Source organism: Buteo buteo, chromosome 24 (assembly GCF_964188355.1).
Source record: "Buteo buteo chromosome 24, bButBut1.hap1.1, whole genome shotgun sequence".
In the NCBI taxonomy this organism is placed as follows: domain Eukaryota; kingdom Metazoa; phylum Chordata; class Aves; order Accipitriformes; family Accipitridae; genus Buteo; species Buteo buteo.
In genome coordinates, this window is record NC_134194.1 from 12467841 (window position 1) to 12483104 (window position 15264).

The window sequence follows — 15264 nt, forward strand, 5'->3', positions numbered from 1 at the left end:
ACTCACTTTACAGAAACAAAAGGAGGTCTATCAATTTAGCACACTAAAAAGAAGCTTATGGAGGTGGTTTCCATTGCCTGTAGTTAGATATTCTGCAACTTTTCCTTTCCTCTGCCTACCTTACTGCATGGATGCAGTGTAGTCTCACATATCAGGGCATTTCCCCAAGTCCCCCCTATCTTCACAGCTTTTGGCATGTTTTCTCCTAGCCCTCTGTCCTCTGGTTAGGATGACACCCTGCTTTTCCTGCAGGCCCTGCTCACGTAGGCTATATGTAGCATCCCCTATACCAAAGTCCTTAGCAATGCAGTCAGCAAAACCTGATGGTCTTCTTGCAAGTTCCTTTGCATGGGTGGTGTAGAAGAGAAACGCATGTAAATGACAATGTCTTTGGTGCTAAAAGCCTCCAGAATGGTTGTCCACCTCCTCCTGGTCTTTCCCAGGAAGGTGGTGGTGTGTTGGCACACCAGGGTGGTCAGCCCCCGTGCCCCCAGCTTTGCAGCAGCTGGTCTGTGCTGCCTGGGGTTCCCTGGCTCCCGTGGTGGGCACTGGCCGTCTCCCACTGGGCAATGGTTCTGGCCCAGAGATTCAGCCGGAGATCTGTCCATCACATGGTGCTCCACTCCATCCCCTTCTCCTGCCAGGGTGCTGGGCACGTACCCCAGCCTGTGGGCATGGCCCTGGGCAGAGCCCCTCTCCTGGTGGAGAATCCTGTGTCTCTCCTCTGTGTTCATCAATGTTTCACATGGTGACCAGCCTGAAAAAGGTTTCTGAGCCAATACTGCTAACGAGAGCCCTGTTATGAATCACCCACCACCTAGAGCTGGGACGTCAGCTATCAGATTAATTTAATTACTAGTTACTACAGGCTTTCAAGAGCCATTTGTGCACTGAACATGCCGCGGTGGCCGAACAGCCATCTGGCTAAGCCTCAACCTGCAGCCCATCTCCCCATGAGAAATGTGGGCAGGGTGAGAATGACGAACTCTCCATGCTGTGGCCTTGGCATTGCGCAGGATAACACAGAGGAAAAGTTGTTTGCAAAAAAAGAAATGAAAATGAACCATGCCTTTTCTCTTCTGCTACAGTGGCAGTGGCACCTGGGGTCTCAATCCACAGCTGGTGGGGCTGGTAAGAAATCAGGTGTGAGAAGGGAATGGAAAGAATAAGCATAGACTATAGGGACACTTGCAGTGGGGAGAAGGAGGCAGGGAGCCTAGGTGACCTCCCAGAGAGGAGTGACAAACTCCCAGTTTTGGCTTGGTTTCCCTTGGTCCCTGATCAACCACCCACTCTTGCCCTCTCCAGCGTGTTGAACACCCAGAGAGGTGCCAGGGCTGGGAAACACCAGGGCATCTTGGGCAATGCATACAAAAGAAGCTGGGGGTCCCCAAAACTTCTCACCTGCACACAGCAGACAGCAAATAAGCAGGTTACTGCATTCAGTAGGTCCTGCCTGAAGAAGAAACTGCTGGTTAGTTTGCACTGTAACCTGCACCTTGTTTAGAGGCTGTCAGCAGACTGCTGGTCCAACCATTGCGTTCCTGCTGCCCTCCCCTTGTTATACTTGTTGGTTAAATAAATGTCTATTTTTGTGCTCAGCTTCTGCTTGTTCACCACGTACTCGCAGGGAAATGAAGAGCTGTGTTTATACCAAATGGGTTTATTGAAGTATCAGAAAGCACAAATCAATTTACAAACGAAATTATATGGTACCCCAGGAATCAAAACTGACAAATACAGAGATTTGCTGTTAAATTAATAGCAAGCCAAGATAAAAGGCAGTGCAGACCATAAAATTAGTCATGTACAATCTACTCCCTAAAATTTAGAGCTCACAGGCACATTGCTCGATTTCAGAACTAAATAACCAGCAGAGGGGTTTTAAAAATCAATATTGCAGGCCACATGGCAAAGCAAATTCCAGAAAGCACTGTATGCATTTTGCAATGGAGGACTTATTCCTGCCTTCCCTTGTCCCCTGCGAGCCTGGAACAGCACCGACGTACACACTGCCCATGGCATGGGCTGCAGGAAGAAAGCACTGGTAGACCTTCTACAGCAAGTTCTTTCACCTTTCAAATCGGTTTGGGCAGAGGGAAATTCAGCACTGCCTGCTCTGCCTCTTGGGCAGCGGCTGAGGACGTCCTCATGTCCTTCTCCAATGCCGGTGAGACCAAGAGTTGGTGCTTCCCTGGCTGGTTGTGGTGTGGGGCTGAGTGTGCATCACTGCAGAGCTGGGGAAATGCCATTTGTTGGGTAAATAAATTAACAGAAGAGATCAGGGTGGCAGAGAGGGCCCACGGCAAAACAGAAGCAGAGCAGTCATCACCGACCGCATGACTAACAGGCATTTCAGCTTCCCCAGGGCAGCGTAACCCAGCTCCAGTGCCGTAAAAATAGTGTAATGCTGGAAATCACCCTCGAAGGCTGGAGGATAGCCCCCGGGCAGCCAGGGTGTGCCAGCACAGGGCAGTCTCTGGAGATGCTCCCTCTGGGTCCTGCTCTGCGGTCAGGAGGGTCCCTGCCGAAAGCTGGGGCCGTGGCACGCTGCTGATGGTCACCCGTGGACAGGAGGTGCCCTCTGGGCACGGTGCAGCAGCGAGGTGCTGTGCTAAGTGTCTTCTTCCACTAATAGAGCTGTCCTGGCATGGCACAAGCATCCGCCTGTGCTCCCTGTTCATCCTGAACGACAGCAACAAGATGCCCGAAGTGTGGCTTTCGCAAAGGGCAGCACCTTGGGCTTTGCTTTCTGAGCTCCTTTGACATTTTCACACATGTTTTGTAGGGCTTCTCTGACTTCTGCAGCTTGCTTTTCTGTCCTCTAATTAACTAACGAGACATAAGATGAAGCCGTGACATGCACAAGAAATGACAGGGCCACCGAGTGCTTCAGTGTGGCATTCCCCTCGGGCGCCCTGCAAAGCAGCAGGCGTGGGGCAAGCTTTCAGAGCTAACGTGCTAATATACATTGAAATATGAGCACTTTTAAAGTGAGAACACCACAGGCCTCGGAAGAGACTCAAAGCTGTTTAAGCCCAGGGTGCTCCTGCCGCCCCGAGTGCCTGCCACTGCAGGACATCCGCAGGAGGGGTGGGAGAAGATCGCTGGCTTCTCTGGGAGTCTGCCTCGGTTCACGGCAGCATGACACCCACTTTTTTAAAGCTGCCGTAGAGTTATCATGAGCGCGTGTGTCTTGAGGTTGCGAGGTAAAACTCCCTTGGAACGTTCCAGGCTTTGAGCTAATAAAGCTATTACACGTAAATTAAGTTATAGGTATCTAATGTTAATCTCTTTGTTTTTCACTGCCTTTTGTTTATGAAACTAAATACAATGATGCATAATGATAATTAAAGATTGGCTGACGAGCAGGAAATCAATCCATGTCTCCTGGGCAGTCACTGAATATCAATCATTTTTAAAAATCTGGGTTTTTTTAATAAACATGCAATTATTGTCTTAGTAAAACTGAATTAACAAATTCAGCTGATGTTTGCCTGTATGTAAAGCAGCTCTGGTGGGTGGCAGTGATTTCTACAGGCTCCAGCTTGGTCTTCTCTCTGGAAGAGCTCCAGGGTGGCCCAGCACAGCCCTGCTTCGGAGCAGCCGGTGCTCCTTGCCATGGTAACCCCTTTCCACCTGGCCACGTGAAGCTTTTCCACCTGCCGGCCCCGGCTCGTGTTTTTCTCAGGCAGCCTCTGAGTTTTAGATGCTGTCCCTCACAAACTCATGCTCTGGGCCAATCCACTGGGTGCAGACCCTAGCCTTCCCATGAAAGCCTGCCTGCACCCTAAAAAAAAAATGCAGAAAATGCAGAATAGCCTCTTCAGAGTGAAGCTTCCTATATTGATTTTGTGGAAGTGGACAAATTAAGCAGACAGAGGGCTACCCCAGGACCTGCCTGTCTGAATGTTTTGTTTCACGATGAACCAAGTAAGCCAATGCCCCAGTACCTCTCGTGCTGTTCCCGCAGCCCCTGTCCGGCACGGCAGGGGAGAGGCAGCTCCAGGCGGAGGTGGCTACGGCACGGACACACCAGCAGACGGACTGACTGGGGGGCTGTGGGAAATCTCCCGCAGAACTTCCCAGATTGGGTTTAAAATCTCTTTCGTCACTGCTTTGGCCATCTCAAACTGCTGAGAGCTGATGAATCTGCGGGGGCGGGAAGTACAGTCATGGCCAGGCTTGTTCACAGGTCACTGAGCAACGATAACGAGTTTGTGGCTACTCGTGGCACAACCCTGGGAGCTGCGATTGCAGCCTTATAAGCCTGGCGCGGCCAATCTGTCGCAGAACAAGAGCCAAGAAACTGGTGTACGGACTGTCCTTCACCCACCAAAACCATCCCCATGCACGTCCCCATCAGCAATTCTCCCCCCGTATCCCATTCCTCCTCTGCTGCCACCTCCGTACCCCCAGCCTGACATCCTCAGCCAGCTCTTCCCAACACACCGAGCAACACTCCTGCCCAGAAAGAGCAGCTGAAGGAGGCTCTGGCTGCCGGCCCCAAGAGAGACCTGGGCTGGCTCCCCGCACTGGGCTCCCACGCAGCCACAGTTGCACGCTCAGATGCACCTACTGTACCCAGACTCGCGTTGCTCCTTGGCTGTCTGCATGTGCCTGTGGCTGATGCTTCCCTCGTGTCAGCACTTTGTTCCTCTAAAAACATGAAGTGGCTTTAGCCATCTTTGTAAGCACGAAGCAGGCGTTTGTGCCCAGGTGTTCCTCTTGTCGCTTCCCCTGGTGCTTCTTCATCTGCCATTGTACATGGCATCCCTTGTACCTTGTCTTACGTGAGCTTGTAGAAGCTTCAGGACAGGGGCTGAATTTTGCAGTATAAACAATCATCTTGCCTAACTAAAACCAGCCAGAAAAGGGTCATGTTTATTAACCAGTGGAACTGAACATTAAACACATTTCTTAATATACGGGAGCAGTATCAAAACTGGTGAGCGCGATGCCAATCTGAACTGCAAAATTCAGCCAGTTTTGGAGAGAAGTTCTCTCTCCTCCACTTAAAAAGCTCCCTCGGTACATATATGATACTTACAACTCTTGCCAAGGTGCACTCTGTACATAAGAAAAGAAAAAGGGTCTGGCAACCTGGACTTGCAGTAACAGATTAAAGAAACTCAATCTATTTTCTCGGAAAAAGAGAAGACAGATGGGTAACTTGATTACAGACTATAAATGCCAGCTTAGAAAAAGCTTTGTGATGATAAGGGTTTCAACTGAGTAGCAGAAGACACAGGCAGATCCAGAGCCTGGAAATTGAAATTAGACAAATTTGGAATAGGAAGCAGGGTAAGAAATAGCAGGACAGCAGGCACAGGGATGGAGTGATTCGCTACTACTTGCAGGCTTTGAAAATTGGGACTGGATGTCTTTCTAAAAGGCTAAACCAGGAGATCTAGGGCCAATAGGGGAACGTGTTAGTGTCCTGGGGAGCCCAGAATGATAACTTTCAGAATTAATGTTGATTAAAAACTTGAATAATGAGGAAAGATTTGGGATTTTAAAAGGTACAGTAGGGGAAATAGCTGAGGTTGTTGGAGCACTACCTGCTTTCAAGACCTTTGAAAACTCTACCCTGCAGCAGGGAAACACCATGGATCAGTCACAGCGTGATGCACAGTCTGCGTGTGCCATGTCCACAGCAGATCGGAGCCTGCCAGCCTGAAGGACATCGCCTGAAGCAGCTGTAGCTTTTTTTGGGCTGCAGTTCAGTCCCTGCCACTTTCATATCCATAACAAAGCCCATCTCTATTAATATTAGCACACAAATAGGCATAAATTACAGCATGCATCCCAGCACACGTTACAGTTCACTGAGGCTGGCCCTTGCTCGCTCCTAGGGTGAGGCTTTGAGTTGCTTAACACCGCGAAGGTGCCCCCGGGGGGAGGCCAGGCAGGGGCGCAGAGCTCCCCCAACAAACCTCCTGCCATCAGGAACTGCCAGCTGCTCCCCCGGGGCAAGGGCACAAGGTTCTGGGCTCGGTGGGGGCAGAGGAGCTGCCCGAGCCTCGCTGGATGAGCCTTTTGAGGTCCAGAAGGGTAATTTAAATGTTTACACAGTCTCAGTGTCAGAAGCTGATAATGATTATCATTTACTGCACTCTAATTGCATGAGAAACAATGCATAAACAGTTACACGGACGTGTCTTGACTCAAGGTGTCCCTTAGCCAAGTAAATCCAGCCTAATTAATGCTTCTTAAAAGAGAAAGGGACAAGGCTGGCTGCATGCCACATTCCTGAGTTGAGTGTTGGCTCATCTCCGCATCCACAGGCCACTGTGGACTGAGATCAGCCAACTCCTCTCACTACAAGAAGCCCAGGGGGATGAGGTGGTCACCTACAGCCCTGTCCCCTGTCATTCCCCACGCTGCCTCTCCTAGGCAGACACCAACACCCAGACACAGGGTGACACTGAGGGCAGCTGCCTGCTGGAAGGGACTTGCGCTGCATCTTTCCCCCACTGAAGCACCACCGGAGAGCTGACCGAGGGATCCTCCATCCTAAAAGAGAGCTGCAAAGCATCTCCCCACTAAGGACATTCCATCTTGCTAGCGCTTGATTTCAGGCCAGCATCTCCCTCCGTGTACCATTCCTTCCTCCTCTTCTGCTGCTTGTGAGCAAGATGGGTCAGAGCAGGAACATTATCTGCTCCAAAGCCCAGTGCGAATGGGCTACCAGCGAGCTGAGCAGCTCAGCGTATGCCTCCCGGGCAGCTCCCTGTGATGACAGGTACAGACGCGCTTTGCTCCTGGGCCTGGAGAAGGGATGTCCAGGGGAGGCTGTGGTGGCAGGTGGAGGGGCACCAGAGCAATGCTGCAAATCCCCACAGCTCCCGGGAGTGAATAGTGACTCCGGTTCCCTTTCTCTGCTGCCTTCCTCCTCTTCCTCTCACACAGATACTGGACAGCACTGCTCTGCATATCAGCCCAGCTGTGAGCTTTTTGGAAAGCGACACCCAAAAGAAGGCAGGGAAGCCCCATGTAGAGAGAAGAACCAGGCTGCCAGGGAATGGAGGGGACGTCCAGGAAAGCCTGGTGCCTGGGGAGGGGAGAAAAGGCACTGTTTACAATAGCAGCTGGCCCAGTGACTCGCCTTTGTCCTAGTCATGGTTCATGTTTATTTTTTGCATCAGCCAAGGCCTCTCACCCTTGTTTGAAGGCAAGGGAAAGGAAAGGGCTCATTTCCCCTCAATCACACAGGAATGGCAGCTGTGGTTTGGCAGGGGATGGGTTCAGGATGCCTGTGAGAGCAGAGCTGTGTCTGCGAGGCTGCTCAAGGTAATAGCCTTTAGCCTGGAGAGCAGGAAATATTAATGAGCTGTTATTCTTGAGCTTCTCTCTCTCTCACATACACCCGCTGCACACAGGCAGTCACACCGGTCTGGGCAAGGGGGTGTTGGCAACATCTCAGCCATCTAAAAAAGTGCAGTTCTCTGATATTTTCTCTCTAACCTGTGGTCCAAACCTCCCAGACCCACTTCCCATCATTTCCCACCTATTTACCTGCCATCTGAGCATCTTCATCTCCTTGTCCTTTACAGAGAAGCTATGAATGTTTCCCCTTCCCTGTAGTTCAGGCAGTGCAATGCCCTTGCAGAAACACAATGTCCAGGGAATGGGTATTTACACCACTGTGTAAATTTGCTTTGGACACTTGTTCCAGAATGCTGGGAGGCTGGTGAGGGGTCAGAGCAGTGCTGCCCAAGCCAGGCAATGCTTTACCTTGCTCTCAGCTGCTGGTACCAAGCCCTGCAACCTCTGTGCCTCCTGTAGTCCTGGGAAAAGCCAGATACTGGCCATTTCAGATGGCCAAATCAAGCAAATCCAGGCCCCCACAGTAACAAGTGGCAGATACGTGACTGGGGAATAGGAAACAGCACCCGCAGCTTCCTCAGTGCCTTGTCCTGGACCAAGCACTGAAGCTTGCCAAGGGTGCACTAGCAGCTACCCCATGGTTCATTAGGATGCTCAAGCAATAAAGGTAATACCTGGGACTGTAGATACTGGCAGGGACTGATACTTCCAGGCAGCATTGAAGGACCTGGAGCAGGAGGCAAGCAGGGAAACATGGGTTTGTGCCATGTGCTGAGCCAGCACAAGCTTGCTGTGGTGAGCACCAGGTACAGGCAGAGAGACTGTCTTAGCCTGGCACCCACAGCAAAGCAAACAGCTTCTGCCCCTCGGCAAGTGGGTCCAGAGCCACATGCATGTAGTCACGTCATCCTGAGAGCAGAGCTGGCTAAAAGCATGGCCGTGACATGCCACTTCCTTGTTTCTTAGGCTGGGGCACTAACGGGGTTCAGAGACAAGCTGGCTCCCACAGGCGCAGGCAATCAGAGCCCAGAAACCCAGCAAGGCAAACAGAAACCAAACAGCACCCAGAAAACAGCATGCAGAGCAACACACCAGCTTCCAGGCCCCAAGGCTTTCGACAGGAGAAGGGAAATGTATAGCAATTGGGCATTCTTCAGAGTACGATGGGAAGTGAGCTGAACTGTAGCAAGGCTGGCTGGGAGAGGGTCATGAAGCCAGAGCAGCAGCGTTACAAGCAGAAATGGGGAAACGCTGCATGTGCGTATGCTGCTAGCAGCTCTGGAAGATCCCTCAACATCCCACCTGCAGAAGTGATGGGTAGGCATGAGAAAGGCTTTGTGTCTGCTATTGGTGAGCAGCATCTTATCAACAGTTGTGATCCAGGAAAACAACATCCAGTTGTAAGCCTGGAAAGCAACAGATTTGTTTATGGCTGAAGTTCACAAAACACCTGATCTGTAAGATAATGCAGCCTTCAGAGCTGTGTTTTTTCACTACAGAATGGGAAGACGGAGCTTGTCTGAAAAAGGGCACCTAGGGGCACGCTTGCTGGGCAACTGAAACAGGCTTAGCAATATTCCACAGTCCAGCAGAGGAAATGAGAGAAAAGGGCAAAACACATCCAAGAGAATATGCAGAGATAAAAAGCAGAAGAGAAAGATAACTGCAGAGAAAGGTCTGTGGGTGGTGCTCAGGAAAACATGACAATGGAAAATGATATGCATATAGTTCCTGTACAGTCACTATGGCAAAAGAAATTGTTATCCTAAAGCTTGCAAAGCAGAAAAGCAAGGGAAAGAGCCACCCTGTCAAAGCCATGACTGCAGGTTTCTGTTGTGCCCACGGGTGACACTGCTGGTAGTGCAAATTTGCAGAAAAATGAGTGCCCTGACTAGCTCAGTCAAAGCAAGGCACTTGCATGCAGATCAACCTCACACTCAGTGTCAAAATGGCACCAAAACATCAGGGGATTTGTGAGTGGATAGAAACCTCTTCAGCACTCTGGAGGTGGAGATGGCACAGTCCAAGCAGACAAAGCCACGCTGAAGTGTCTCTGCTGGCACAATCACAGCAGAAGCTGCAGGGTGGAAATTCCCACAACCCCATGGGAAGCAATGCAGTTGTAGACTTTGGTTACTGTAGGCAATACCACCAGCTCACAAACTTGGTGCCACCAAACCTCAGAGAAAGTCCTTGTGTATTACAGGCAGAAGAAAAACACAAGGAGTCCCAAATGCAAGTGACGTGCCGTGACATGCCTCTACTAACACAGAGTAAAGTACCCAAGTTGGATTTCCAGGAGGAGGACTCTTACAGAAATGGTACCAATAAAAAGAAAGGAATGATTCATGCAGTACAGGATCTGCCCAGGGAAGATGTACTGCACTGGAAGTAAAAATAAGGGAGGTAATGAAGTAAATTGGAAGACAAGCCCCTCCACCAACAAGGCAGAGACCATCACCCATTCTCAGTCCTTCATGTGACATTTTCCTTCTCCATCAGCCAGATGTAGACAGTCACAAACCTGTTAAAATGCAAGTGGAAGAATGGGACTGCCAGCAGCATGCCAGGCTGGCAGGACAATGTCACGGCAGATGACATGGTGGGGTAAGGCACTGAAACACCACCCATCACAGCCCTGGCTTAGGTCTTCAAGGAGAGGCAGGAGCAGGTTTCAGCTTGGACAAAAGCAAGATGAAATTTTCAGCAACTGTGGCACTATCGAAGGGACACCTGCTGACTTCCAAAGGCCACAGCCTTCCTGCCAAAAAGCAAATGCAAATCACCAGATGTCCTTTCAGAGATTATTAGGATTTGTAAAGTATCTAATAGACACTCTTGCCTGAGTGTCTCTTTATCCATTGTATCCTTCCGCATGAAAATACAACAGATAAGCAAGATCAAGAGATTTCCAATCTGAGATGAATGCCAAGAGCACAGAGGGACATGGCATCAGAAAAGTAGTTGTGTGCCAGTTTTCAAGGCAGGTTTGGGAAGAATTTGAGAACAAACTGTACTGCTAGTGCTCATGTCTACGAGTTTATCAAGACAGCATCAGGGAGATTTGAGGAGAAAAGATGTCAATTCCAGACAAAGGTACTTTAAGGAGGAGTTCAGCAGGACAGAGAAGGAAAAGACTGACAGAAGCCAGAGCAAACTCAGAAACCCTACTCTGCAGAAGTCAGGTACAAAGCAGGCCCTGTCATCCCCAAAGACTGAAGCTTCTGGAGTATCAAATAGCTTCCAAAATAGACATAAGATGCTGCAGACACAGAGGACAAAAAGATGACTCAGAAGGCAATGACACTCCTGCTGAGTTTGGCTGCCCAGGGATACACAGCAACCCTACGGGTGCCTTGCACCTCAGCGGTGCTCCAGTGTGGTCTGCCCCAAGTGTAGCCATCACCAGAGCACACAGTTTATTCTCTATCAGATCATGAGATGGACAAGATGGGAAAGCCCAGCTGATGGGTTAGGGAAATCTGGAAGAGAATGCAGAAGAACACAAGCCTAACATGCTGGAGTCATATAGGAACTTCTGCAAATCCCTCCCAAAGCACTGGAGCAAGGGGTTTTTTTAACCTGATTAATATTGTACTAATACTTTGGGATCAAGCATGGCTTAAACCTTGGACAGCAGTAAGAAAAAGTCATGCTGCAATTCAAAAGCCAGCTGCAAGGAACTGAAGGCATCCTAGACAGAATTAAACCTTAGAGTCAGGACATAAATGGTGCAGCCGTTGCTCCCTACACACCAATGTATGTTTATGCATTCTTGTGTGGCCCCAACACCACTATCAGAGCAGGTGCAAAAGAAAGAAAAAAAAACCAAACCAAAATAGCAAAATAGAACAACTACCCCATAACCAGTGCACAAAGGGAATTTGGTTATGTAAGAATTTATTCTTCCTTTCTCAAAAATCATCTGGTGCTCAGGCACTCATTTCTTTGTATTCATCCCAATTCCTGGACTGTATCCCAACAGCCTTCACGGCAGCCAAATACAGAGTCTTTTTTATTTTTTATTTTTCCCCTCTCCTGTAGTGTGACAGGAATTGTTGGCACTTGTGCCGTTTCCTACACTTGTCTCCAGCGCTGCAGTGAGGGGAGCCTCTTGCTGCCAGGTTTCCTGCCCGCGTTTCTCTCTCAGAGGAGCCGTAGTTGTTGGGACAGTGTGCAGGAGGGAGCTGGGGAGCTATAAGCAGCTTAGCTGGGACCCTTAGCACATGCCAGCAACATCGTGTTTGCGTGCAGAGCTGGGACAAGATGGGAACATGGAGGTCTTTGCCCATCAGCTGGTACCCAGGAGAGCCAGTTGCCCTTCCATGTGTCCCTGTCTCTAGCACACATGGTTCCTACCAGCTGTACACTTGGAAGGGATAATGTTTTCTGTACCATGTTTACCAGTTCACTCTCTCTGCCCTCTCCACTCCCAGAGAGATGTTTTCCCTGGCAAAGCCCAGCACAGCGTCCAGCACTGGTCTCCCATCAGTCCTGCTGAATGCAAAGTGCCCACGAGAGCAGAAGGTGACTCTGGAGATCAGTGTGGGTAAGTCCTGGGGATATCTGGGTGCCCTGTGGCCAGTGATAGCAGAGATGACAGCTCCAGGGCTGACCCATGCCTAATGCTATCTCAGCACAAGAAGTATTCAATCTCTGCTGGGATTATTTATTTTTTTTTTACATCTGGCCTTACTATTCCCTGTCCACAGTCATTGGTCACTTCCCAGCTGCCCTTGCCTTCCTCTCTTTTTGGTTTTGCTTCTCCCCTCCCCTAGGGACATGGCAAGCTCTCAGGGCAGGGACACAGCAGTGGAGACATAGGCCCCCCCACCTCAGCACACAGGCTGCATTGCGCTGCTGCCCACCTTACCTTAGTGCAGGGAAGGGAAGTTTTATTTAAGCACATGCAGTTACAGTTAGTGACTCTTGGCTGTTGCTCAGCCTCCCAGCGTCAACCTCCGATATGCCTTCTGGCATACATATTTATGATCCCAATTATCACTGAACAAAAACCCAGGTTGCTGTGAAAATAAATGATTTTTAATCTAAATTACCCAGTTTATATACTTCACCCACCTCTGCTTAGCAGAACAGCTGGTGTTTACCAACTTCTCATTACTGTTCCAAGCAACACAAGAAGATGCTGGCTGGAGAGGACCAGCCACCTCTGAGATAAGATGAGCTCAGATTTACCTCTGCCTCAGACTCTCTGCTCCTCCACATCACTTACGAGCCTCCAGCAGAGGCAGGCTCTGCTGGAGACCAGCCTCTGCCAAAGTTGGTAGAGGTGGATAAATGAGGTGACAGATACCAGCTACAAAACCCGGGCAATGAACTCCAGAACAGCTCTGCACAGCCAGCGTGCTTTTACCAGGGGGTGGTGCATCAGCATCAGCTGTGGTTGATTTCCCTGGTTAAGGAGAGGCCCAGGTTCATGTCCTTGGGATGGGAGAAGCAGCTCCCACCCACACCCTGGATCTGTGCAGCACACCACCAAAATTCAGGCTTCCCTCCCAAGCAGCATGTGTTTTCCCTGCCCAACTGCCAGGCCTTGACAGTGCTCAGAGAGGGTTTCTATCCCTTGTCTAACCCATGGGATCTGAGGCATGCAGTGGAAACAGGCTGGGTTGGAGCTGGATGGTGCAGATGGGAATAGGAAGGTCTCTCCATCCAGCCCAGCCTCCATCCAGCACAGGGCCAATGAAGATTTGCAGCACTGTACAGTGAAGGAATGATGAAAGATGTCTGCTGATAATAATTATTATTGTTGGGTGTTGTATTTCTGCAGGAAAGAGTAGTTTCTGTGTAAATGCAAATAAATCTAGCTACCTCAACACCTCTGTCCATATCTGTAGTTAGTTATCAGCACTTCCTTTTTCCTAACGCCTCAGGAGACTCACACCAGAGCTAAGATTATCCAAGAATTATTCTTGTCATGGTATTTCCACTGTCCAAGAATGACCATATGTTAAAGAAATCCAGTCCCTCTTTATTCCAAGCCTTAAATGACCCCCTGAGGCATTAAACAAAAATGGGGTCAGAGTGCCAGCATTGGCTCTTAGGTGGGCTTACATCAGGACTGGTAGCACTGGTGCCCAGAGGGTCACGCTGGTGAAAGATTGGAGCGAGACAGGTCGGCACCAGGTCCAGACACTGGCACGCAGAAGGATCAGAGCCAAAGCAAGGAGTTTCCTACAGCACTCTTCACCCTTTGGAAGTGCTGGAAAGGAAGGTGCTGCTTTTAGCAGCCGTGTGAAGGCATGTGCTGCTGCACATGGTCCCCATCAGTCCTATTTCCAGCTCGGCTGGCTGAGGACCGAAGGAAGGAAAACTCCTGGGACTGGGCATGGAGCAGACAGTCACATGCATCTCAGAAATAAGTCACAAGCCACAGCAAGATAACAACACCTGGTGTAAGAGGAGACTTGATCCATCCTTTCCCTTTCCCCTATTTCTTCCTCCATCTGTTTGGGCTGACGTTAGTGCTGGTGAAGGAGGGCTCGACACTGGTGGCCAATGCCTACTGTAGGATAAATACCTCCTGTGTTTCTACAGCCCTGCTCTTCCAACCTTCTCTTGGAGCAACATCACAGCTCTGGCCAGGCTCTGCACCCTGCAGCACCTTGGGTGCCTACCCCTTACATGGTCCCTGTGTTTCCTCTCTACATACACACACGGGTCCTCCCTGCTGTGTCTAAGAGACAGACAGCCCTGGGAATGATGGACAATATCCCCCCAAGCCAGGAAGAGGTGGAGGATGGTAACCCCCAGCCTGGCTGCCGCAAGACCTGAGCCATCACCTGGTGACCTCCTCTGGCACAAAGTCCCCAAAGCATCTGCTTCTCTGCCCACGAAACTGTGCCAGTGGCTGGGGGGACAAGGTACCCTCACCCTCCCTTGGGCACAGGCCTATGAGCTGGTACACACGACTGACTGCTCTTATTTCCAAGTATTATCATGGACCTTAAATAGCCCTGCCCACTCTGACCTCTCATTCCACTAGGAAAACAGCCCAGCTTTGTCACAGCACGTGGGAGCGGGCGAGGAGATGAGGGACAGGGGAAATGATGTTTTATGGGATGTTCCCAAAGAGCAAGTCTCCCCCCCACCCGCCCCAGCACCACAAATTTGTTTCCTGTGATTTAAAGAGGACACATCTAGTTAAAAACTATGGGCCAGATCCACAGTCCGTGCAAATCAGAACATCTTGTTTGACTTCATGGATCTTAGCTGATTTAGACCAGCTGAGACACTGACCTTCTATGTTTAAACAAAACCCATTTTTTTCTCACTGGTGCTAGGCAGAATGGCCTCAGGTTTGGCTCTGGAAGGGATATTTTGGTGGGGATACTCTCTGCATGATTCATCTTCCACTGGGCTTAACTTTGACAAGAACCACAACAGCCCCCGGTTACCGGTGTGGGTCTGGGGGCTCTGCCACAGATAGAGGCACAGCCACCCACATCGTGGCCCCCAAGTGCAGAGCCTGGCCAGCAGCACAGCACCAGCCGCTACAGCCACTAGTAACAAAAGCCCTGCTGGGAGGTCTGGGCGTCAGCCTCGTGGTGACCTTGCACCTCAGGGACCCAAAGGGCACTGCTGAGGACCAGACGGTCTGGGTACAGCAGCTGCTGCAGGCAAGCTACCGTGGGGCTGGGCAGCATCCCTAAGTGAGGTGCTGGGGATGGCAGGAGAGATGGGTGGAGATCTTGGTGCCAGGGCAGGGCAATTCTGCACCACGCAGACCCTCAGGTCTTCCAGAGCCATCAAAGCTTCCCTCTCTCCATTCCCCTCGATAGCCTGATGTCCAGCTGTCAGTCTGCCTTCTGGTACAAAGATGTGGGACTGTACATTTCCCTGTGTATGAAAAACTGCTGAAAAAATCCTGCCCTAGCACAGTGAGCATCAGCAACCTGAACTGAGAAGAGGCAG